The sequence below is a fragment of the Diorhabda carinulata genome, chromosome X (genome assembly GCF_026250575.1).
Source record: "Diorhabda carinulata isolate Delta chromosome X, icDioCari1.1, whole genome shotgun sequence".
Classification (NCBI taxonomy): Eukaryota; Metazoa; Arthropoda; class Insecta; order Coleoptera; family Chrysomelidae; genus Diorhabda; species Diorhabda carinulata.
In genome coordinates this window covers 36,658-60,666 of record NC_079472.1, presented here as the reverse complement: position 1 = coordinate 60,666, position 24,009 = coordinate 36,658, and the positions used below count along the sequence as shown (strand labels likewise).

General features: G+C 27.1%; 1 long non-coding RNA gene across 1 annotated transcript; it reads left to right on the top strand.

Annotated features, from left to right (window-relative positions):
• Positions 1-861: 861 nt before the first annotated feature.
• LOC130902643 (uncharacterized) lies at positions 862-22,963 on the top strand. The gene is made up of 4 exons (XR_009060445.1): positions 862-1,082; positions 1,519-2,835; positions 11,221-12,920; positions 17,942-22,963. It is a non-coding gene; the product is annotated as an uncharacterized LOC130902643 (long non-coding RNA).
• Positions 22,964-24,009: the final 1,046 nt, after the last annotated feature.

The following is a 24,009-nucleotide window of genomic DNA, read 5'->3' as shown; positions in this document are numbered from 1 at the left end:
GGTTGCAACAATCTGTATAGTTCGAGATAATTTCAAAATATGATTTTTAATGACATCAACTATTATTTGGTACACTCTGTGTAACTAATAAATAACTAGATATGAAAAACTTTTATACACGAATTGGTAAAATTAATTTGATATCATGAGATATCAGAATCCTTTTAGAAAGGTTCTATAATTAGTTAAAGATCGTCTATTTGATTTGATTGATTATTTTGGGGACGTCCTGTAGATAAGTTTAGATTGTAACCGTGATTGATGTTTAAATAGCTACGAAAATGAATATTTTTTATATCTCAAATACAGAAAACTCACCCTATATATATATATATAATCTATTTTGCAAAATATTTACAAAAAAATGTGTTTGTAAGAACGGAATTTTTTTCGGAAAACTACTAGAAAACATATAATTAAATGATTGATATTTCTCTAATATTATATTGTTAAATACAAATAGTTGAGAAAAACCCTGTATATCATAATTGGTAAAAGTAATTTCAGAAATAAAATAATGTGAGTTACATGCGAAGAATTCCTGAAGGACATTTTTAAAACAATACCATTGTATCAAATATGATAAACATCTATCAGCATTTATTCTATTTTTATATCAAATAACGTAAACATGTATCAGCACTATTTTATTATAAATAAGATGTTTGTAAACAATTCGATGATATTTAATGTTTATAATTAGTTCGATCTTGAGATTAATTGTATTCATTCAAATATTCAAAAATAAAGTTTTATAAAAAATATATTTCGAAACCCGAAATATATAATTTGTGGGCCTCTCTTCTGTTAAATAACAAAAAATCTTAAAACTTTTAGTTGTAAACAACTAATAAAATCAAGTTTTGAAACAAAAAAGGAATTTTTTGTATAATTGGAATTCGAAAGCGAACATAATTTTATTTTAAAATATCGTTATAGTGAGAATGATTTTGTATAATTTTGTAAGGATTTCGATTTGAGAATCGCAAATTTAGTGAAAAAGTAATTTTCCGTGAGAAATTTTCTTGTTATATTTTGTTTAACTTGAAAACCACGAAGGCGAATTCGACAAATTTGATTAGGTGGGTGATTTTTTACTTTTTTGCTTGCAACTCGGATATTTTTTGTGAAGTTCATTTTGAAAATTTGATTTTATTGATATAATTTTCATTTATAACTAACTCACTCAAGTCGAATAAATTATTACATCTTGGGTAATATAACTTTGAATTTATAATACCGGGTACCATCTAAAAATTGTGGACTTGATATTTACGAGGGGGAAAATTTTAGTGGCTGACAGATTTAATAAGTAATAAAAGTTTTTTCCTGAATATATTGTTACGGAATTTTCATTTATTAAACATACAGGGGCAATCTGTTTATAAATATAGTGTTTGATTGAATGGTTTGACGTGAATAAATAAAGGGAACACAATCTATTTGCATAATTTTTTTGTACTTTTTTAATTGCAAGGGTATTTAGAAAAAATATTACAATTCATGTTTTTGTTTCAGGTGCTGGTGCGCGATTCTACGCGAAATTTTAACCCGTTAACGAAACGAAAAGTAAATGTAGTGCACGTTCCATAATGCGGTTTGCCAAAAAGTAGGTGATTGTTGGATAAATAACAAAAAACAAATGATTTTCCATTCTTCATAACAACTATTTCAAGCTACATATTTTACGTTTCTACTTGGTACTGCTAGATCATTCAATTCATTTGAACGTAAGTTGAAATTTTCCAATATTGTAAATCGAATAAATTTTTCTCCATCCATTATTCCAAAATTTATGCTGAGAAATTGATATTTTTCCCAAAAATTGAATGTAACACAATTTCAATATGATATACGAGGTATATCCACAAAGAAAGTTCCATTTGTTTATAAAAGAACATACGTGGAGGTCAAAAAACATATTTTTCATGCTGTTAACCTAATTTTCTATGTAGTTTCGAAAATTTTTTAAACACTTGTTTTTGTATGCCTTCTCCCTGTTCTCCGGCTCGTTTCAACTTTGAACGAGATGAAAGTAAGAAAAAAAACAAAAACCATTTGACAGTAATCCTCGGAGTTTGCTCTGTTTCTTAATTTCCATCCAACATCCAATTATACTTACAAAACAATGTTTTCGAAATCTTTAGGGATCTTTTGAAAAGTGAAGTTAAATTTAAATATTTCATTTGAGCATAAAATTCATAATTCACTCGTGTTTAAAGCAAGTTTATTCTCTAAATTATTACTCAGATTACTCAGAATATGTCGCAAATTTCGACTACTCCCTTAGATTCAAACAGAAGATTGTTAATATTTATGACCAAAGCTAATTTTTCTCATTATATGATACTGATCAAATAAAATCTTGATTTTGTTATTTTAGATTGATTAACTTTTTTCAGCGTTTACTGTAACATATTTAAGTCCAGTAAATATTTGATGAATAATTATGATGATAATCATATGATATAATTGCTGCAATACACCTCAAATTCACTTTGATTTGAAATAGTAGTACATGGATCCTTCTGATCAATATAAATGACAATTAGATAATTAAGTAACTAGAAAATGTGATTTCCATTCAAATGACTTTCCGAGTAATCTGTTGAGATTTTCCTGATCTTTGAGAACAAATCTGTTTGGTTAATGAGATGGTTGTGTGATGAATGTCTTTGGAATTTGAACAAAAATGAGGCAGGCAACCGCCGCGATATGGAAAAGTGATCGTAATTTTCGGTATCGGTTTCGGTGTGCCGCGGATTCGATTTTAAGTGATGGACATCATGGAAATGGAAAATGGATATGGAGGCTTTCCTATGTGGACAAAGTTATGTGAGTACAAATGATTTTACGAATCAAATTAACTCCCTAACTCTAAATCATAAACTTCAATAATATTTGCGTAGTAAGTCAAATTACTAATTTTTTTTATAATTTTACCATCTTCAAACATTATTATTGAAAAGTAATGAACGCTCTGTATAATTAGTATCCAAGCAAGATTTATACTCAAAGATCGTAAAATTAAACCCCATTTTGAAAAATTTTCTCAATTTTTTCAAAAAATTACTCAAGGATTTTTATAATTTTGAATGAATTCTTTCTTAGGGATTTTAGAATTCAATGTTTTTAATGGTTTACTATGGAGTCTGGTATGTTTATTTTAGATATATTTTACGACCATCATTACACCCTGTTTTTTGTTAACAGTATCCTTTATTTATTTTTCTACATTGGTTATCGAGAATTTACAAGAGGTATAATATATTTGAAAAACAACACGTGCGGTGCAGTTTTAGAACCCTTTTTATCTGTTTGTAGAATAGTTTGTTTACATTATATCGAGGGTTTAATACCGATAACAAAAAATGACCGTGCATACCCTTTTTGGATGCCTTTGTCTTTGTTCGAAGAATTGTGTGTTTACATTTCAATCTTATTTTTGGCATTTATGAGATTACGTTCAAAATAACTATACATGTTGAGGGTTTATTACTAATAAACGAAAATTGACCGTTCAGACCCTTCTTAGATGCCTTTGTCTTTGTTCCAACAATTTCTTGTTCACTTAATATTTCGAATATATTTTTTTATATATATATATGAGATAACGTTCAACAGAATTCTTTCAGGATGTTTATTTAACTTGGAGATAAGGACCACCCTACACTATGAGAAATTTTGAAATCACTGTATTCTAGATGAATAATCGATGGTAATACCAAAATAACTATACATGTTGAGGGTTTCTTACTGATAACGAAAATTGACCGTGAAGCACCTTCTTAGATGCCTATATTTTTTTTGGAAGAATTTCTTATTTACTTTGCATTTCGAATTGATTTTTGATTATTCTGAGACACATAACGTTCAATAGAATCTTTTCTAATATCGTTTATTTAATTTGGGGATGAGGACCACCCCCCTCCATGGGAAATTTTTAATTCACAGTATTTTCGATAAACAATCAAAAATAATACCAAGATAACAAAAATGTTTTGATTTATATGCAGCCATTCTTTTGAAACTTGAAATTGTTTTAGTCAGTAACATTGCTCTAAATTCTACGTTTTTTAATTAAGAAACATTCTCATGTACCTGTAATAACTAATGAAAGTACTAATTCGAAAACCGAAGGTAGGTATGTCGTAAAACATTAAAAGTATACAGATTCCCAAAAGGAAATTACTATTATTTGCTGCCCATAACCTCTACTTATATAGTCATTTAATAATATTAAGTTATTGTGAATTGTAATAATTAAATCTATGCCATATTTTATTGTATGTATTATATCTATTATCACTAATTATTCAAAACTTTCTTAGAAATATTATTAAAAATTATACTTTATTCAATATGGAAATTATATAACAAAATATGTAATATTTAATTACTTATTATTTAATAAATCAAACTTTACATCTTCAAGTTCATTGACCCCTTTCTAATTCTTTGGGAATGTCTAGACTTGTTTTTGACTTGCGCACTGTGATGTTGACGTCACAAGCTTTAAACAATGCATTTAACTAATTATTTAGATAATGAAACTTTGACAGTATTACAAATTCGGGCAGACATATTTGATGCTAAATTTTCTATTTGTAAAATTTCGTGTAATTTTGTTTTCGATTGCTAAGTGAAAACTATTTTCTTATTGATATAGGTAAGATATAATTCTCTAATTCTCTAAAAATTAACGAAATTTCTAGTTTTAAAAATGTGACTAATGTTGAAAATTTTTATTGAAAACTTTGGAAATTTTCAGTATATCGATAGAAAATAGTTTTTAATTTAAAATTTTCGTGAAACGGATTAAAAATAAACATTAAAAGTGATTTGTTTTTCTTTGATGTTCGTATTCCTGGCGTGTTTACAATAATCCGATAAAGAATTTTTCGTAATTTAATACAAAATTGTGTTGTGGAAATTATGGATACCCGGAAAATTATTAACTACCAAGATGGTGATTTCCTCATTTGTGAATTGGTGAATGATTTTTTGTCTTATTCATTTGATTTTAAATTTACTACCTAAAATATTTCTTGTCATTTGGCCTCAGATTATGGAGTGAAAACTATTTTCTTTTATATATCGGTAATATTTAATTACTTATTATTTAATAAATCAAAACATTACATAATCAAGTTCGTTAACCCCTTTTGAATTCTTTGTGAATGTCTAGACTTGTTTTTGACTACCAATGTTGACGTCAATAACTTTAAACAATGCATTTAATTATTCAAAAAATGAAATTTTGACATTGTTACTAATTCGGGCAGACATGTAAATTTTCTATTCGTCAAATTTCGTCTAATATCATTTTAGATTGTTAAGTAAAAACTATTTTCTTATTGATATAGGTAAGATTTAATTCTCTCTATGTAAAATCAACAAGAATTATCCATCTAAAGTTTGTGTGAATGCAGTTAATTACATTTTATCGAAAGCTACGATTTTATTGATTGATTTTTCACATATAATAATAATAATTTATACATGGAGTAGCAGTTTAGAAAGAGAGAAGGTTAGTGTAATATGGTTATACGATATTAGAATAAATTAGAAAATATGTCGGTTATTTAGATTTACATGGTGACGAGAAATTTTGGAATGGTTGAAAATAATGAATGTTATTTGTACTAGAACTAATCTCGAAACAAAAATTCTTGTATCTTGCAGCATTTAACTTCTAATTATTGTTCACACAAGAACACTCTGTATTCAAAGAGTGGTGAATTTCAGTTTCATCTATATTTAATCGAAATATCTTTTTCTTTTGAGTATATTCAAAATTATAAAACAAGTTGTCCAAGTATCAAGACATGGCAATATCAAAATTCATTTTTGTTAGAATTTGTAAATAAATTAGTTTATATTTAATATTAATACTTTGTAAAAAATGTCATAAGCTTCTATAGTTATGATCCATAACGCCGTTTTGAAAAAATATTCTGTGGACCAGATGTTTTATTGCTTATTCCGTTTTTATGGCTGTATTAGGTAAAGATGTGGATTTTTCCAGTAAGACCCTTTCAAAATGTACAGATAACACAATAATAAAGTAATAAATATTATGGGTTCGGACGGTTTAAAATTTGTACAGAGCTGGCCAAAAGAATATAGTTCACTATCATATTTGGCAGGATTGATTATCAAATTTTTAGGAATCGTCTCTCCAAAATAATATAAGTCTCAAAAATTCTTCTCTAATATATAATTGTTTTCTTGGTAAACACAAACTTGGAAAAACAATATGATAATTAATTAAGTTTCGAGGATCTTTTGAGTCGTTTAATAAAGCATCTTCTTCTTCCAGTGGGGATGTTCGATTTGGTGCAAAATGAGTTCATTTTCTTAATGACTATCATCATTTTGCATTAGTGCGGAATCAATTATTTGTACACACTTTTAATTTACAGAAAATAATATGGAAATAATCTCAAATCATTCTGTAAGATAAATACACGAAGAAAACAATGACTTTTCAATGAAATAGTTACTTTTAAAAATTATCTCTTCATTTAATAAACTTTTTGTCATCACCCCTTCATTTGTTTAGAATCGCTTTTCACATTTTATACACAAAAAATTATTTTCTCTTCTTATTAATCGAATAACTAAAGCATTTTTCTTCATATTTTTATAAAAATTGATTGATTCTAAACTAATAATTTAATTTTCTTACGAATTTTCAACAAAGTTGATTGTTATTTTCATTGCATTTAATCGACATCGCAGTATTTATTCTCCAAAGTGCTTAAATGTGCAAATTCTAATTAGTATATATAAAGAATTTCGCATGCAGATCGAAAGTAATTGGAAAAAGAATATAAAAGCCAACCAAGTTCGATAATTACAAAACATTACTTTTGAAGAAACTGTACCAAAGGAAACTTCAGGGTTCCAAATATTTTAATTATGGTATGTTTATTTTAGATATATTTTACGGACCATTAACACACCCTTTTTTTTTTTAAAAGTATCCTTTATTTATTTTTCTAAATTGGTTATCGAGAATTTACAAGAGGTAAAATATATTTGAAAAACAACACGTGCCCTGCAGTTTTGGAACCCTTTTTATCAGTGTGTAGAATAGTTTGTTTACATTATATCGAGGGCTTAATGCCACTATCGAAAATTGTCTTTGCAGCCCTTCTTAGATTCCTTTGTTTTTGTTAAAAGAATTTTTCATTTACTTTACATTTCGAATTTAGATTTGACAATTACAACCACCCTTTTTTGTTTATTTAAGCAAACTTATATACCTCTTCTCGATGTTTCCTTTTATAATTCGTATTCTAAATGTAATATCCAAAATTTAGCACTTGATAAAGGCTTTATTTATTACTGCGTAAAAAATGAAACAGAAATTTTGAAACTTGAAATAAATTTAACACTGTATAAATTCTATGTTCTTTCTTTACTTAATAAACATTTTCATGTACCTACCTGTAATCACTAATGAAATTACTAATTCGAAAAACGAAGACGTAGAAAAATTGAAAGTATATAATATGTACCTATCTAGTGTCCTAAAAAGAAATTCAAATTTTTTGCTACTCATACGTAGATTATCAATAAATTTAATGAACATTTGTTTTGTTTGGGAGATTAAGGATACTTTGGACTATTGATTGGTGATACTTGGCGTTTTCTTATTTTACAATAGTGTTTTCAAATATTCAAGTTTTTCTTGGACAATTTCAATTTCCAATTAATTATATCACTTTAATTATTTGGATTGGAACAACATTTCCTATATGTAAAAGTTTCATATAAACTTTCTGTAGCTGCTTATTTCGTATTTTCCGTATTACTGCAAAGCGTTATCATTAGAAAAATACAATGAAAACTGGGCAGTAGGAAAAACTAAGATATAAAATCCAAGGTAATAAACATTTTAGTACAAAAAGGTATTTTCTCAAATTTCGCAAAACAATACCTACTGTATATTTTTATTTGGCAAATAGGATGTCCCGAAAGTAATTGAACATAACAAATATATGATTTTTTTAGGCGAAATGTTCTATTTGTTCAAATTTTCAACTCGACATGAAAAGTGTGAGTCAGTTTCGTGTTTTGCTAAAATGTTTTATTTTATTGTTTCAAGTACTTCTAATATACACTATATTAATAATAATATACAGGAGATGATTGTTTGTATAAAAATAAGATGGATTTTAGTGATGAAGTAAAGCACACGGAAAATAGTTTCTTTATTATCAAATTTGTATTTATGTTTCTCTCAGAATCTATAGTTTCGAAAAGAAAAGAAAAGATTAAGAATTGTTTCAAATAAAACGGCATTCTAAGTATTTTTTATTTTATTATACTATAGGGTGATATATCCATAGAAGTTAGTTGATACATGGCAAATTAAACCTCAGTTATTTTCTTAGTTATCATTGAAATATTTTCATTTTTTTATAATAGTGTGTAATAAAAATGTTTGCCTTTTTCTGTGATGATGATGTTTATATTGTACTTATTGTCAAAACATAATGGGACGAAATTATGAAATAAATGAGATTATTGAAATTTCTCTTGTTTTATTTTTCTTGGAAATTTCCTTTTGGCGAGCGAGCAAGAGTGCGACGAATTTTTCACTTATTTTACACTACACGATGATAAATGAAATTATTTTATAAATTCAAAAGATTCAAAAGATGCCAGATCTGAAGACTAGGACGGTTATTCGTATTATGCTTTTGGAATACCAAAGTTTGCTTTGCAGCTTTCATACCCTTAACTTTTGACGTTTTATTTTCAAAAAATTTTGCATTTGAAGCTCTTCAAATAAAAAAAAAGTTCAAAAAATTGAGATATGGATAAGTTTAGATTGTAACCGTGATTGATGTTTAAATAGCTACGAAAATGAATTTTTTAAATCTCAAATACAGAAGACTCACCCTATACCCTATATATATATATTATATATATATATATATATATATATATATATATATATATATATATATATATATATATATATATATATATATATTATATTATATATATACAGTGCTTTTCAGATAAAAGTATCCACCTTTAATAACTTTTGTAATACTGGTATTTAGAAAAAATCCAAAAACACGTCAATTTATGTTGGAAGGGGCAAGCATTATGGCTTATTTAAACTTACTGGAAAAGCCACCCCCTCACCCCTAGCAGCATCCCCTTTATTTTTTTAAATTACTTTTCATATTTTTTATGTAAAATTTGGATACTCCTCTTTGAGCTGATTTCAAAAATGTATAATACTTGTAGGTTAAAGTGATTAGTTTATGAGATAAACAATTTTTCTTTTAAGAGCACAAATTTTACTTATTATTTACTTTCACCTTATTTGCCTGTACTAAATAAAATGGGTTGTACAACAGTTCAAACTCTTTAATCTTTTTAACTGTGCTATTTATTCTAGTTAACTACTCTTTGCAAGAAAGAATTGAAATTGTAGGTTTATACTACCAAAATAATAATTGTGCAAGAGCTGCTGCTAGAATATTTAACGAATTACATGACGGAAGACATGCAACTCATAAGTATGTAATTCAACTGATGGAGAAATTTACCACAACAGGGTCTGTTTGCAATAAAGTGCATAAGCGAGAGGGACTCGTAAATAACGAAGCAATCCAAGTGGCAATTTTAGGGCAAGTCAGCTTAGAGGCTCAACAACCCCAATCGTTGTCAACAATAAGTAGAGCGATCGGTGTTTCATCTTCTACAGTTTTCCGAGTTCTACATAAATTCAAGTACCACCCATACAAAGTTAAGTTGGTGCACGAGTTGAATGAAGATGATTTTGATAGTCGTCTAGAGTTTTGCGAATCAATGACGCAAATTATCAATAACAATCCACAATTGTTAAACAATATTTGCTTTTCTGATGAATGCTCATGGTCATTAAATGGCTTAGTAAGTAGGCATAATTGTAGATATTGGGCTGAAAGTGATCCACATATTATGCGTGAATTCCATACACAACATCCCCAAAAGTTAAACGTTTGGTGTGGTATCCTAGGTGACCACATTGTCGGACCTTTCTTCATCAACGGAAATTTAAATGGTGAATCATATCTTGAGTTACTCAGGGAAGGGGTTGACCCACGTATTACAACAATAATAGAAAATGATGATAACCTTTCCGAAGATTTACTGGTATTTCAACAAGACGGAGCTCCCCCACACTATGCTATGCCTGTCCGACAATTTTTAAACGAAACATTCCCCGCTCGTTGGATAGGTAGAAGGGGGCAGATGATGGAGTGGCCACCTAGGTAACCGGATTTAACACCCCTAGACTTCTTTTTATGGGGGTATTTAAAAACAAAAGTTTATGCTACCCAACCAGAATCTCTGGATGATTTACGAGAGAGGATAGAAAATGAATGTCGACAATTAAATCCAGCCGTATTAAGCAATGTCAGAGAGGCATTTCAAAATAGATTATACCATTGTATGGAAGTGAATGGTGTTCATTTTGAACACTTATTGTAACTTCATAATAAATAGCACAGTTAAAAAGGTTAAAGAGTTTGAACTGTTGTACAACCCATTTTAGTACAGGCAAATAAGGTGAAAGTAAATAATAAGTAAAATTTGTGCTCTTAAAAGAAAAATTGTTTTTCTCATAAAATAATCACTTTAACCTACAAGTATTATACATTTTTGAAATCAGCTCAAAGAGGAGTATCCAAATTTTACATAAAAAATATGAAAAGTAATTTAAGAAAATAAAGGGGATGCTGCTAGGGGTGAGGGGGTGGCTTTTCCAGTAAGTTTAAATAAGCCATAATGCTTGCCCCTTCCAACATAAATTGACGTGTTTTTGGATTTTTTCTAAATACCAGTATTACAAAAGTTATTAAAGGTGGATACTTTTATCTGAAAAGCACAGTATATATATATATATTTACATTTACAAAAAAATGTGTAACTCACTCAAGTCGAATAAATTATTACATCTTGGGTAATATAACTTTGAATTTATAATACCGGGTACCATCTAAAAATTGTGGACTTGATATTTACGAGGGGGAAAATTTTAGTGGCTGACAGATTTAAGAAGTAATAAAAGTTTTTTCCTGAATATATTGTTACGGAATTTTCATTTATTAAACATACAGGGGCAATCTGTTTATAAATATAGTGTTTAATTTTTAAATGCAAGGGTATTTAGAAAAAATATTACAATTCATGTTTTTGTTTCAGGTGTTGGTGCGCGATTCTACTCGAAATTTTAACCCGTTAACGAAACGAAAGGTAAATGTAGTGCACGTTCCATAATGCGGTTTGCCAAAAAGTAGGTGATTGTTGGATAAATAACAAAAAACAAATGATTTTCCATTATTCATAACAAATATTTCAAACTACATATTTTACGTTTCTACTTGGTACTGCTAGATAATTCAATTCATTTGAACGTACGTTGAAATTTTCCAATATTGTAAATCAAATAAATTTTTCTCCATCCATTATTCCAAAATTTATGCTGAGAAATTGATATTTTTCCCAAAAATTGAATGTAACACAATTTCAATATGATATACGAGGTATATCCACAAAGAAAGTTCCATTTGGTTATTAAAGAACATACGTGCAGGTCAAAAAACATATTTTTCATGCTGTTAACCTAATTTTCTATGTAGTTTCGAAAATTTTTTAAACGAGCAAGGTCCGACCTATAAGGAGGATGATCAAACACACCCCAGCCAAATTCTTGGAGCGGTTTTTATGTCACGTCACAGTGTGAGATGGGGCATTATCGTGAAAAAAAAACAAAAACCATTTGACAGTAATCCTCGGAGTTTGCTCTGTTTCTTAATTTCCACGCATGTGCCTAAATCAAACGGCAAAACGTCGGAGCAAACGGTGGAAATGAGTTGTCGAGGTGTCGAAATTTGCATCCCCCTATGACTATTCGAAATATAGGTTTTCATTGCCACTTAGAAAAGGAACTTACATTGTGGATGTACCTCGTATGAACGAAATACTAAAATCAGTTATTAAAACTTTTTATTCAAATTTTTCTAAAATTTTCGGTCCGAATTATTGCATCAAATTTTGATTGAAATAATTTTTTTTTGTTATTGTTGAGATTAATACAGTTACAGATTTTAATTATTGAAGAAAAATAGTTTGAATTTATTTTTGAATAACTTTTTTAACATTCAGAAAGTTTTAACAAACATCCAGTTAAACTTACAAAACATTGTTTTCGAAATCTTTAGGGATCTTTTGAAATATAAAGTTAAATTTAAATATTTCATTTGAGCTTAAAATTCATAATTCACTCGTGTTTAAAGCAAGTTTATTCTCTAAATTATTACTCAGAATATGTCGCAAATTTCGACTACTCCCTTACATTCAAACAGAAGATTGTTAATATTTATGACCAAAGCTAATTTTTCTCATTATATGATATTGATCAAATAAAATCTTGACGTTGTTATTTTAGATTGATTAATTCTTTTCAGCGTTTACTGTAACATATTTAAGTCCAGTAATTTATTTGATGAATAATTATGATGATAATCATATGATATAATTGCTGCAATACACCTCAAATTCACTTTGATTCGAATTAGTAGTACATGGATCCTTTTGATCAATATAAATGATAATTAGATAATTAAGTAACTTGAAAAAGGGGATTTCCATTCGAACGACTTTCTGAGTAATCTGTTGAGATTTTCCTGATCTTTGAGAACAAATCTGTTGGGTTAATGAGATGATTGTGTGATGAATGTCTTTGGAAATTGATCAAAAATGAGGCAGGCAACCGCCGCGATATGGGAAAGTGATTCGTAATTTTCGGTATCGGTTTCGGTGTGCCGCGAATCGGTTTTAAGTGATGGAAATCATGGAAATGGAAAATGGATATGGAGGCTTTCCTATGTGGACAAAGTTATGTGAGTACAAATCATTTTACGTATCAAATTAACTCCCTAACTCTAAATCATAAACTTCAATAATATTTGCATAATAATTCAAATTACTAATTTTTTTTATAATTTCACCATCTTCAAATATTATTATTGAAAAGTAATGAACGCTCTGTATAATTAGTATCTAAGCAAGATTTATACTCAAAGATCGTAAAATTAAACCTCATTTTGGAAAATTTTCTCAATTTTTTCAAAAAATTACTCAAGGATTTTTATAATCTGAATGAATTTCTTCTTACTGATTAGTAATTCTAGCCATCATATGTTCAGAAAAACAATGGTTATTCTATAAGAAATTCTTAAGGTATAGGTAGATTGTTTAGAATTTAATGTTTTTAATGGTTTACTACTATGGAGTCTGGTATGTTTATTTTAGATATATTTTAGGGACCATCATTACACCCTTTTTTTTGTTAAAAGTATCCTTTTATCCAATTTTAAAATCGCAGTATTCTAGATAAATCGAAAGTTATACCAAAATAACTATACATGTTGAGGGTTTATTACTAATAAACGAAAATTGACCGTTCAGACCCTTCTTAGATGCCTTTGTCTTTGTTCCAAGAATTTCTTGTTCACTTAATATTTCGAATATTTTTTTTATATATATGAGATAACGTTCAACAGAATCCTTTCAGGATGTTTATTTAACTTGGAGATAAGGACCACCCTACACTATGAGAAATTTTGAAATCACTGTATTCTAGAGGAATAATCGATGGTAATACCAAAATAACTATACATGTTGAGGGTTTCTTACTGATAACGAAAATTGACCGTGTAGCCCCTTCTTAGATGCCTTTGTTTTTATTGGAAGAATTTCTTATTTACTTTGCATTTCGAATTGATTTTTGATATTCCTGAGAAACATAACGTTTAATAGAATATTTTCTGATATTGTTCATCTAATTTGGGGATGGGGACCATCCCCCTCCATGGGAAATTTTCAATTCACAGTATTTTCGATAAACAATCAAAAATAATACCAAGTTAACAAAAATGTTCTGATTTATATGCAGCCATTCTTTTAAAACTTGAAATTGTTTTAGTCAGTAACATTGTTCTAAATTCTACACGAAACATTTTCATGTACCTGTAATCACTCATGAAATTACTAATTCCAAAAACGAAGATAGTCGAAGGAAAATTAAAAGTATATACATAGTGTTTTAAAAAGAAATTACTATTCTTTGCTGCTCACAACATTTCCTTATATAGCCATTTAATAGTATAAGTATTAATTATCACTAATTATTTAAAACGTCGTTTGAAATATTATTTAAGAAATCTCTTGCTTTATATTGTTTTATTAATGATTTTTTCCATACAATGATAATATAGATAGATATACAGGGAGTATCGATTGAGAGATATGACTTATTTACAACTAGGATAACTTGGTTATACGATACTAGAATAAATTAGAGAATATGTCGGTTATTTAGATTTACAGGGTGACGATAAACTTTGAAATGGTTGAAAATAATGAATGTTATTAGTAATAGAAGTAATCTCGAAACAAAAATTCTTGTATATTGCAGCATTGAACTTCTAATTATTGTCCATACAAGGACACTCTGTATTCAAAGAGTTGAGCATATCAGCTAAACAACTATTCAAATATTTCTATTAATGAAAATACGGTTTCATCACACCTCGTTTCTTTCTTCTTTAATATTGGACATATTCCACCACCTCTTAGCTATTTTTCTGCTAGAATGTTATTCTTTTCTGTACTACTGCACACACTGGTATGTCTTTATTGTTGTTTCCTTTACGAGATCCACAATGTTCTTTCTGTTCCAGTCAAAATTCCTTCAAAGTATTTAGCCCATCTTTCAATTTTTCTTGTGAATCAATTAAGGACTCTTCTCTCGTTGTCCCTGATATAAGGTACTCTGTAATTACCTAACTGTGTCCTCTCGTGATTTTTTTGTTGTATTGTTAAAAATTTCTCAATTCTTTGTTTTTAAACTTGATGGTAAATGAAACTTTTCTCAGAGTTGACTTTAGTTTCCGTGTAAAATTCAAAAATGTGATTCATATGTTTCATTTGTTCAACTAATTTTGGTATACACCGTATTATGAATAAACTCTGAATTTGTGCACACTTTGTGCACTAGAAACAACTGAATTATAACATGTAACTCACCCTATACACATGACCTGCTGTCCAAAATATCCATGTCAAATCAAATTAATTGTCAATAAATCAATAATAAAAGTATTCTCATTACGATCACAAGTAATGCTATTTCTCAATAGTCATTAATAAAAGTCTTGTACATTTTTTTCAAAAATACACATTTCAGAGTTGGCAAAAATACCCAAAATTATTTTTAGTATATAGTATAGGTTCGTTCCATCGATGTCGGTATTTAGTTAAAAGAATTTAATATTTTATGATGGACTTCCTTTTTCTTATTTTGAGGGATTGCAGCTTTATTATACTTTTATTGGTGCCGAAATGTAAATTTATTTATTTTAGAGGAACATCACGTTCAATGGAACCTTTTTTGATCCTTTCATGTTTATTATTTTACAAAATTTCATGTTCAAAAATTCACGTTTCAGAGTTTGCAAAAATACCCAAAATTATTTTTAGTATACCAATAGGTTTGTTCTATCGATGTCGGTATTTAGTTAAAAGAATTTATTATTTTATGATGGACTTCCTTTTTCTTATTTGAGGGATCGCAGCTTTATTATACTTTTATTGTTGCCGTAATGTAAAATTATATATTTTTCTTCTCTATAATTTGAATGTATATTTACTTATAAAAACCGAAACATATTATGATGTTTCAAATACGGGGTAGCGCGAAAAACAAATTTGGTGTAATCTTAGTGGTAATCAACTAAAACGAGCTTCACAGAAAACTCTCGTTTATGAATTTTCCGAAAATTGTTACAGATAGTTTCCAATATACGTGTCGACCCAATAAATGTCTTTCGATCAATTTTACCATATTTTCGTTTTTGAAAGTTTTTGAAAGAAAAATGATGCGAAAACTTTTTTTTATGATACTAAGATAGGAACGAGGGCCACATGATATTTTTGAAAAACTTTCAAATCACAGCATAAACATTATACTGTCATTCTTTTACTACTATGTTTTGAAATATAATTGCTAATCATCCTGTATATACGGCAACACCAATATTACTCTTCGTGCTCCATACTCTCAATTTTTTCAAAAAATCACTCAAGATGTATTATAATATGAAATCCTATTCACTGATTAGTAATTTTAGCCAATAGGTATATGTTCAGAAAAACAATGGTTATTCTATAAGAAATTTTTATAGCGAAGTTAAATTATTTTAAATATTCAAGATTCCTTCGGACAATTTCAAATATCAATTAATTCTATAACTCTATTTGGATTGCAACAACATTCTTTTATGTAAAACTTTCATACGAACTTTCTGCAGTATCTTTCATATTTTCAATGTTACTGCAAAGCGTTATCATTTGAAAAATACAGTAAAACAAAATTTCATTTGCAATAGAATACCAAGAAAGGATTTAAATATTTATAATCTCCACCAAATTAAATTGTTATATATTATAAAGGCAATATAAAAATTTGAGATACCCATTCCATCAACAGTTTGACAAAAGTTAAATTTTGGGAAATGAAAGTTCAGTTAGTTTCGTAGTTTTCATTGAAATGATTTCATTTGTGTTACTTATTAGGTGTATCTTGAGAATGCTTATTATTTTCTAATGATTATGATGTTTATATTGTATCCAGGATTTTCTTATTGTAATAACCAAGAACCAATTATTATGAGATTTGTCAATAAATAATGAAATTATTGAAATTTTTCTTGTTTTATTTATCATGGAAATTTCCTTTCGGCGAGCGAGCAAGAGCGGGACGAATTTTTCACTTATTTTAAACTACACGATGATAAATGAAATTATATTATAATTTCATAAGATTCAAAAGATGCCAGATCTGAAGGCTAGGAAGGTTATTCGTATTATGCTTTTGGAATACAAAGCTTGCTTTCCAGCTTCCACAGCTTTCAGTTTTGACGGTTTATTTTTCAAAATTTTGGATTTTCTTAATTTAATAACCACAAACCAATTACCTATTATGAGAAGTTTAAAGAAATAATGAAATAATTTTTGGTTTAGATTTTTAGCACTAGCAACGCCATCTTTACAGAGAAGCTCATACTGAGCGTATTTTAATATTAATTTCTACTATTTCATATGTCTCGGCTCTCGACTTTTTGTCACCTATTTACAAATCTGAAAGGAAGATGGCGTCCGCTATTTTCACACTAATTTATTTTTTCATTAAAACTAAAGTTCTATCGAAGTGTAGAAACATATTTTTTATTGAGTTAATAAGTTAATTATGAAGAAAATATAAATAGAAAAGTCTAAAAATTGAAAAACACACTCTTCGAACTGTTGATGATGGTCGAATACCCAATAGTGCCACCTCTTATTGAAAAGTTGTATTTCATTACTTTTCAGTAATAATTTCAGTAGAAAACATTTTTTTTAAGTGCCTACTTCTCTTTGTATCCGATATAAAATTATATTGATATACAGGGTGTGCCAATGCTGCTAAAAAGTTGAATATTAGGGGTTCATTTTAAAACGTATCAAAAACATTTTTTATTAGATGTCTTTGAGGTCCATAATTTGAAATTATTTCGAACAAGCGAAACATAAATTTAAAAAAATGAGGATGAGTTTTTTTTTTTAGTTTTTTGAGTGGTGTGGGTAAATTTATATGATAATCGTAGGTAAATAAAAGAACGCTCTGTACTTAATTCAACTAGACATTATAACAAAAAGTAATGTCCATCGAAATAGATTAAATAAATTGCTTAACGGAAATTTTGAAAAAAAAAACATAATATCTATGTATTATAATTATTTGATTTCGTATTAACGTTCAAATTATTTTTCAAACAATTTTAAAAAATGGAAGGTTTGAATTTATTTTTTTTTGTTTCAGGTGTTTGTGCGCGATTCGACGCGAAATTTTAACCCGTTAACGAAACGAAAAATATATAGTGTGCGAATCGATAAAGCGGTATGCCAAAAGGTAGGTGATTGTTGGATAAATAACAAAAAAACATATTTCTTCAATTTTTATAACAAATATGTATTTCAAACTACAAATATATGTGTTTCTAAAATGGAAATGCTGCTGCATCATGAATATAAATATAGATGTAAAATTCTATTTTCTATTATCGTTTTTCTGTGTCACGTTTCTTTCCAAAACTTAACCTGTCTGAAAAAAAAATTAAATTTTTTATGTAATAAATTTTTTACAAATTAAATGTAAAACAATTTTCCTATTGTAAAGAAAATACTAAAATTTTTCATACACGTCTAAATAACATTTTTATAACAGTTTCAAGATTAATTTCAGACGAAATGTTTTTTTTTGTTTTTTATTGGGTGTGCTATGAAAATTATTTCCATGATAATTTGTTGATGGTTACATACATGAGACATACAGGATTCCAGGAACATTTTGAACGTACGGAGATATCGTTTCAAATTCGTTTACATAATTACCTATCTATTATTAAACAGAGCCACTTTATTTTTGACTTAATTCGAAAAATTTGATTAAAATTTAGATTAAATATCAAGAAATTATAATACAATACATTTTTTTCCAAAATGTCTGTAGAAACCATTTAAAATACAGAGATTATTATCCAAATAACTTTGATAAAATTGATTAGATTCTGTTGAAATTTTATGTAAAAATTGATGGAATAAATTAAAATTTGAAAGTTAAATGTCCACTCGTTTGGAAACGAGTAAAGAAGATGATTGTTTGAAATAACAATTATGGAATTTTGAAAGTTATTAATTTCGATAAATTTGTTAAAAGATTCGAAAAAAAAAATTGAGAGCGGCTCAATATATCAAAAATCCATCTGAATATGAATTGAAACGAATTATTTATTTTTTTATAGGTATCTAGGTACAATGAGGAGTTTGCAGTTCTTTGATGTGTTATATTTCCAAATTTTTGAATTTATTCTTTCTTGTTTTGATGTTTTGTGTGATATGTGATATAGTGTGATCGCATGGTTATCCCCGGGTACAATAAGGACTTGTAGTTTTTAGAAAATCTCCTTAAACTAATTAATTAACGAACTTTTTGTTAATTTTTTCAATACTCTTGGTTATATAACTAATTAAGTTTAACTTGTAGATGTGATTTCCATTCAAATGACTTTCTAAGTAATCTGTTGAGATTTTCTTCAACTATGAGGACGAGGCTGTTGGGTTAAGCTAATTTTTTTCGGAAAATTAGTTCCCTAGAAACGACAAGTACAGGCTTGAGGTTGCTCTAACGTAGTGGACTAACAAGTCTGTGCTATGGGGATGATTGTGTGATGTATGTCTTTGGAATTTGATCATAAATGAGGCAGGCAACCGCCGCGATATGGAAAAGTGATTCGAAATTTTCGGTATCGGTGTGCCGCGAATCGATTTTAAAAGTGTTGGACAATATGGAAATTGGTATATGGAAATGGATATGGAAAATGGATATGGAAAGTCTACTTCGTGGAAGACCATATGTGAGTACAAATTTTTATATACATTAAATTAGGTTGGGTGATTTCGTTTTCTAATGATAGTAAAGTTATAACGCAATGATAAACTTTTGTCTGATGCTTACAAAGATATGAAAATCAAGTTACTTTTGAGTTCTTTATTTGATAGAAAAGTTTCACAACCAAAAAAATCGTATGGAAAAAATTTATAGATATCTGGAGAATAATATTCATATGAATTTGTCTTTTTATGTTTGGTATTTTCAGTTGAGTAAATTGAAAGTATGTGTGTGATATTATTGTATCTTGTATGCGTGTGTAAAAAATTCCGTTTTGCAATCTTCATATCGATGGCTACTTCATTTGTTATAAATTTTCGTTTTTCTATCCTAAACTGAACCTGAAATTTGAAAATATAAAATAATAAAAACTTCGGATCTGTGAATTACTTTGATAATAATTGAATGATAAAATTATTATACACTATTTTGTTCTTATACAGAACTTAATAAAATTGAATTTTTCGAAATGAAAATTACATTTTTCTAATAATAATTCGGAAAAAAAACATATTTTCTGGACATTTTATTTTATAATCGACTGTGAACAATTTATTCAAACGTTAATTGTTTCTAATTTATATCAACCCTTAAAAAAAGAAAACTGAACCTGTTTCTTTTTTAATTTTGAACGTTTTCTGCTCAAGTTAGTTGAATGTATACGTGTAATAATATATTTTGCAAAATAAAAGATTTTCTCAAGAATTTATCGAATATCGATAGCTACTTCATTTGTTATAAATTTTCATCATTCCTACCCATTTTCGACTTGAAATTTGAAAAGATAAAATATAACTATCTAAGGTAAACTTCGAATCTTACTTATAGACATTTGAATAATAAAATCATCATATATCGTTTTTTCTAATGGAGAACTTTACATAATTAAATTTTTCGAAACTGAAATTCCATTTTACCAATAATCATTTGAGAAAAAAAACATCTTCTGGACTATTTTATTATAGAATTGACTTGGGAAATTTTTTCAAACGTAAATTATTTCTAATATATATCAATCATTAAAAAAAAAACACTGAATCTGTTTATTTTTAATATTTTCTGATTAAGTTAATAGAAGAAAGTATGTATGTAATAATGATAAATACCTTTTACGGAATGGAAATTTTCCAAAGTCCATCAAATAGGAAGCAAACTTGTGTGAAAAATCAAGTTTTCCAATCTTCATATCGACAACTATTTCATTTGTTATAAATTTTCGTCATTCTTTCCCAAACTGGACCTGAAATTTAAAAATATAAAATGTTGTAAACTACGGATATGTGGATTACTTTGAAAATTGATTGATAAAATTATTATACACTATTTTGTTCTTATGCAGAAATTGATAAAATTGAATTTTTCGAAAGTAAAATCCCATATTTTTAATAATCATTTGAAAAAAAAAATCATTTTCTGGACTATTTTATCATATAAGCGACTTGGAAGAATTTTTCAAAGTTATTATACATCGTTTTTTTCTAAAACAAATTTTTATAAAATTGAATTTTTCGAAACTAAAATTCCATAATTTTAATAATCATTTGAAAAAAAAAATCATTTTCTGGACTATTTTATCATATAAGCGACTTGGAAGAATTTTTCAAAGTTATTATACATCGTTTTTTTCTAAAACAAATTTTTATAACATTGAATTTTTCGAAACTAAAATTCCATAATTTTAATAATCATTTGAAAAAAAAATCATTTTCTGGACTATTTTATCATATAAGCGACTTGGAAGAATTTTTCAAAGTTATTATACATCGTTTTTTTCTAAAACAAATTTTTATAACATTGAATTTTTCGAAACTAAAATTCCATGTTTTTAATAATCATTTGAGAAAAAAAATCATTTTCTGGACTATTTTATCATATAAGCGACTTGGAAGAATTTTTCAAAGTTATTATACATCGTTTTTTTCTAAAACAAATTTTTATAAAATTGAATTTTTCGAAACTAAAATTCCATGTTTTTAATAATCATTTGAAAAAAAAATCATTTTCTGGACTATTTTATCATATAAGCGACTTGGAAGAATTTTTCAAAGTTATTATACATCGTTTTTTTCTAAAACAAATTTTTATAAAATTGAATTTTTCGAAACTAAAATTCCATGTTTTTAATAATCATTTGAAAAAAAAAATCATTTTCTGGACTATTTTATCATATAAGCGACTTGGAAGAATTTTTCAAAGTTATTATACATCGTTTTTTTCTAAAACAAATTTTTATAAAATTGAATTTTTCGAAACTAAAATTCCATGTTTTTAATAATCATTTGAAAAAAAAAATCATTTTCTGGACTATTTTATCATATAAGCGACTTGGAAGAATTTTTCAAAGTTATTATACATCGTTTTTTTCTAAAACAAATTTTTATAAAATTGAATTTTTCGAAACTAAAATTCCATGTTTTTAATAATCATTTGAAAAAAAAAATCATTTTCTGGACTATTTTATCATATAAGCGACTTGGAAGAATTTTTCAAAGTTATTATACATCGTTTTTAATAATCATTTGAAAAAAAAAATCATTTTCTGGACTATTTTATCATATAAGCGACTTGGAAAAATTTTTCAAAGTTGTTATACATCGTTTTTTTCTAAAACAAATTTTTATAACATTGAATTTTTCGAAACTAAAATTCCATGTTTTTAATAATCATTTGAGAAAAAAAATCATTTTCTGGACTATTTTATCATATAAGCGACTTGGAAGAATTTTTCAAAGTTATTATACATCGTTTTTTTCTAAAACAAATTTTTATAAAATTGAATTTTTCGAAACTAAAATTCCATGTTTTTAATAATCATTTGAAAAAAAAAAATCATTTTCTGGACTATTTTATCATATAAGCGACTTAAAAGAATTTTTCAAAGTTATTATACATCGTTTTTTTCTAAAACAAATTTTTATAACATTGAATTTTTCGAAACTAAAATTCCATGTTTTTAATAATCATTTGAGAAAAAAATCATTTTCTGGACTATTTTATCATATAAGCGACTTGGAAAAAAATTTCAAAGCTGTTATACATCGTTTTTTTCTAAAACAAATTTTTATAAAATTGAATTTTTCGAAACTAAAATTCCATGTTTTTAATAATCATTTGAGAAAAAACAAATCATTTTCTGGACTATTTTATCATATAAGCGACTTGGAAAAATTTTTCAAAGTTGTTATACATCGTTTTTTTCTAAAACAAATTTTTATAACATTGAATTTTTCGAAACTAAAATTCCATGTTTTTAATAATCATTTGAGAAAAAACAAATCATTTTCTGGACTATTTTGTCAAATAAGCGACTTGGAGAAATTTTTCAAAGTTGTTATACATCGTTTTTTTTATAACATTGAATTTTTCGAAACTAAAATTCTTTATTTTTAATAATCATTTGAAAAAAAAATCATTTTATGGAATATTTTATTAATTGAGCCACTTGGAAAAAATTTTCAAACGTAAATTATTTCTAATTAATATCATTAAAAAAACACTGAATCTATTCATTTTTAATATTCTCTGGTGAAGTTAACAGAAGAAAGTATGTATGTAATAATAATAAATACCTTTCGCGAAATGGAAATTTTCCAAAGTCCATCAAATAGGAAACTAACTTGTGTGAAAAATTAAGTTTCCCAATCTTCATATCGACAGCTACTTCATTTGTATAAATTTTCATCCTTCTTTTCCATTATCGACTTGAAAACTTGAAATTTGAAGATATAAAATGATATGATAAATATCTAATGTAAACTCCGAAACATTTAATTGAATGATAAAATTATTATACACTGTTTTTTTTTTCAATGTAGAATATTATAAAATTGAATTTTTGAAAGCTAGAATTTTAATATTCTCTATTAATTTTTGGGACAAACGGTCTTGGTGTTCAGAATTTTGAACCTTTCATCACAAAAATACTAAGAAGAATGAAAAGTGCCCCTCCCAACATGTTCTGATCGCTTTGTTGGGATTGGCTAAATCTTTCGAACCCTTGTTTCGATTGGCCGAGAAAAAAGTTTGGGTGAAGGAAGAAGGGCCTCTGTTATATAAACGTCGTTTTCATCCATTGTATGCCATTCCATCTTAAATTTTCGCGGCGCTCAAGCTTACGTTGTAACTTATTATTCAAAATCCTTTTGAATATTTTTGTGAATTGTGAAGTGCATCATTTACAAATGTAAGTAATTTCTGTCTTTTCTATTTTCATTTTTGTATTATTGATGTTTAATATTTTTGTGAATATAAAATTTATTTTTCAAATAATATTCTGGATATATTTTTATCTTTTTGACTTATTTCATTTTTTTATTTCTGGAATTGTGATATTTTAAAATTGTTTTTTTTTCTTTAATTTTTTTTCAATCTTCAATTATTTTCTTATATTTAGATTTCAAGTGTAATTTTGTGGATAAATGTTAAATTTTCACTTTATA